Here is a 3622-nt window from a genome sequence, read left to right as displayed (position 1 = left end):
TTAGAATGATAAAGGAGTTTTTAAGATATTTTTTTACTCAAAATTTGTCTATGAAGGTCCACCAAGTCTCCTTGAATCGCCAGGTGACGCAATAACCGTAAGTACTTAAAATTTGTCTAAGAAGGTTTACCAAGTCCTCTCAATTCGCAAGGTGACACACAATACTTCTACTTTAAAACAGCTTTCTTTTATCTTTGAATCAAGTACCTATTAACTCCAATTTTGTCTGAAAGACGGTTCACCAAGTCCTATAGGAGATGCACGACACGTCCACTTTGAAACAGCTTTCTTCTGCTTTGATTATATTTAGTGGTATGTTCTCATAATTTGTCATGCGGGTTCCGTTTTTGAAGCAAACAGTTGTAAAAAAGTATTCACAAATTGTTGAATAGTTTACGTTTATTGATAAATCATTTCAGGATCTTCATCCTTGCTTCTTTTTCTCCTCATCATCGCAAAAACTACATAATTGCAATTCACGTTGATGATCGCCTCTTCTCTCGGAATTCTGCGCACGATATCTATCAGACCTGGATACTCCGGTTCACCACCGCCGTCAACTGGTCGTCCTCGGTTTCTACCTGTCTGTTACAGTGGAGTCAAAAGGGTTCAGCCTCTCCGTGCACTCACGGAGCTTCCATAGCCGTCCGGCGATGCCTAAACATTCCAGATATGTCGTCATGGAGTTGTTGAGGATGACTCCGTCCATGAACTCTCCGGCTTGACATTGGTCACTACTGTTCGTGATATCTCAACCAGGGTCGGAAGGAACATTAGTTGTTCCGCTCATCCAGATCCATGTTGATATCTTTTCCGTCCGCGCGGTTCACTACCGTCCGATGAAACCATTTCGCAGCAGGAATTCGCTTTCCGCTTCCATTCGTTCGGAAAAGTAAACGTAATCCGTTGCCAGGATAGTGCTTCCAACTGAGGCTTCCTGAGATTTTTTCCGGTTTAGGCTGTATTCCAAGTCCTGCAAAAGCAACAGTAAATTCATCGGTGTTAGATTATTTAACAGTAATAATTATTGAATAATTGATTTATTCATGGATACTTCGATACTTACAGCAAGGAACAGAACCTTCTTGTTCGCACATAAAAGAATGAGGGTGATTTTCCAGAAAGATTCAGCACCGAGGCCGTTTGTGCAATTTCCGCAGTTTGAAAGAAAATTTCTTTGGTTTAGTTCCAGGTCCAGCAGCGAATTTTTATTTTTGTTTTATCGCGATTTGACAGGAGTTGCCGATACACTGAAGCAAAAGCTCCTTCACTTGTTATGTGCATGATTTGCCGAGATTCAGAAGATTCCGAATGATTCGAAAAGATCCAGGAAAAGATTATACTCAAAAGATCAGAGTGTCACCCTCTCGCTAAGCCGTGCATGTGACGCCGCTATGCCAAGGCGATCCCTACCCAGAAATGGACGCAAACCGGTGTACTGGTGGTGTCCAGAAATCGCAGAACTCCGCGCATCCTGTTTAAGAGCTAGAACACAGACAAACAGACGTAACACCTTGAACAATTTTCATGGAAATCCATCGCCCAATTCACACTACCTTCATCTGGTGGAAAAGTTGCACGAATCACTGTGTTGTGCCATATCGTCAACAGAAGGCGCTAGTGTGAAACGTCAAACGCATAGAAAAACGATGCGCGCGCCTCTGGTTGTGAAAGTCACGACTATGAAAATTTAAAAAGCGTGGTCGATGGAAATTTCACAAGTGTTACGTCTGTTTGTCTGTGGCTAGAAGGAGGATGCAAAGGGCTCGTACCGATGAGGATAGAATTGAACGAAGCGAGGCCTACAGGGCGGCTAAACTGGCACTGAATAAAGAGATTAAGACTCGTAAGCGGGCGTGCTTCGAAAATCTCTGCCAGGCAGCCAACACGACCCCATGGGGTGATGCCTACAGAGTAGTCATGGCCAAAACGAAGGGCGCGTCATCACCCTCAGAACGCTCCCCAGAGATACTGCAGAAGATCGTGGAAACGCTGTTCCCGCGCCACGATACAAGACCATGGGCCCCCGTTCCCTATAGCCAAACCGGCTATAGCGAGGTAGCCCCGGTGACGAACGACGAACTCATTGCAATAAGGGTTCATTCACAAATGTCATAACGCTAAAATTGGTCGTTTTCAACACCCACCCACCCCTTCGTAACACAGTTTATATGGGGAAAATTTTATTTTGTTCGAGCTGTAACACCATGAAGGACACCCACCCACCCCCTCCAGCGTTATGACATTTGTGAACAGGCCCTAACGAAGTCGCTTAAGTTGAACAAGGCTCCGGGTCTGGACGGTATCCCGACATTAGCCATCAAGACGGCCATCGAGGCTAAGCCTGACATGTTCAGAATGGCTATGCAGATGTGCCTAGACAGAGGCGAATTTCCGGAGAGGTGGAAAAGGCAAAGATTGGTTCTACTGCCCAAACCCGGGAAGCCACCTGGCGACCCGTCGGCATACAGACCTATCTGCCTGCCGATGACTCTGGTCTCTCGGATAACCAGTTCAGCTTCCGGAAGGGTCGATCGACGGTGGACGCTATTAGGGCTGTAATCAAAACGGCCGAGATAGCGCTCCAAAAGAAGCGAACAGGAATCCGCTATTGCGCGGTCGTCACGCTGGACGTTAAGAATGCGTTCAACAGCTTCAGCTGAACCGCCATTGAGTGCGCAAAACACCACCTAGGAGTCCCGGTTAGCCTATGCCGGATATTGGAGAGCTACTTCCAGAATAGAGTGCTAATCTATGACACCGAGGAAGGCGAGTGGAGCTACAAAATCACCGCTGGAGTACCGCAGGGGTCCATCTTGGGCTCGGTACTATGGAACGCGGCGTATGATGGCGTATTGAGGCTCAAACTTCCACCGGGCGTAAAGCTGGTCGGCTTCGCCGATGATATTACCCTCGTGGTATACGGCGAGTCGATAGAGGAAGTGGAACTGACAGCAACTCACGCAATTGGCATAGTGGAGGATTGGATGAGGTCGAGACATTTGGCACTCGCGCACCACAAAACGGAGGTGGTGGTGGTAAACAACCGCAAGTCTGAACAGCAGGCAGTGGTCACCACAGGTGGATGCACGATCAACTCTAAGCGCTCACTGAAGCAATTGGGGGTCATGATCGACGATAAGCTGAAATTCGGAAGCCACGTAGAATATGCCTGCAAAAGGGCAAGCATGGCGATAATGGCATTGTCAAAGATAATGTCAAACAGCTCGGCAATAGTCTCGAGTAAGCGTAAGCTGCTCGCGGCAGTAGCGGTCTCCATACTACGGTATGGCGCCGCTGCATGGTCGAAGGCGCTAGTGGTTAACCGAAACGTGAAGCGACTTGAGAGTACCCACAGGCTGATGTGCCTTAGGGTGGTGAGCGCATACCGCACGGTCTCAAAGGACGCGGTATGTGTGCTAGCGGGCATGATGCCCATAGCTTTAGTGGTGGTAGAGGATGAAGAATGCTTCGAGCGACGCGGCATAAGAGGTGCGAGGCGTATCGCCAGAACCTCGTCTATGCTGAAATGGCAGAGCGAATGGGATTCCTCCAGCAAGGGTAGATGGACACACAGGCTCATACCGAGCGTGTCCAAGTGGACGAGCAGGCCCCATGGCGA

At 48.1% G+C, this 3622-nt stretch overlaps 1 long non-coding RNA gene across 1 annotated transcript; it reads right to left on the bottom strand.

Moving 5' to 3' along the window:
• Positions 1-373: 373 nt before the first annotated feature.
• Positions 374-1365, bottom strand: LOC115264011 (uncharacterized). The gene is made up of 2 exons (XR_003895948.2): positions 1067-1365; positions 374-973 (listed from the first exon to the last, which is right to left on the bottom strand). It is a non-coding gene; the product is annotated as an uncharacterized LOC115264011 (long non-coding RNA).
• Positions 1366-3622: the final 2257 nt, after the last annotated feature.

Source organism: Aedes albopictus, unplaced genomic scaffold, assembly GCF_035046485.1.
Source record: "Aedes albopictus strain Foshan unplaced genomic scaffold, AalbF5 HiC_scaffold_116, whole genome shotgun sequence".
In the NCBI taxonomy this organism is placed as follows: Eukaryota; Metazoa; Arthropoda; class Insecta; order Diptera; family Culicidae; genus Aedes; species Aedes albopictus.
The sequence above is the reverse complement of the archived record's forward strand: the minus strand, read 5'-3'. Positions and strand labels throughout refer to the sequence as shown.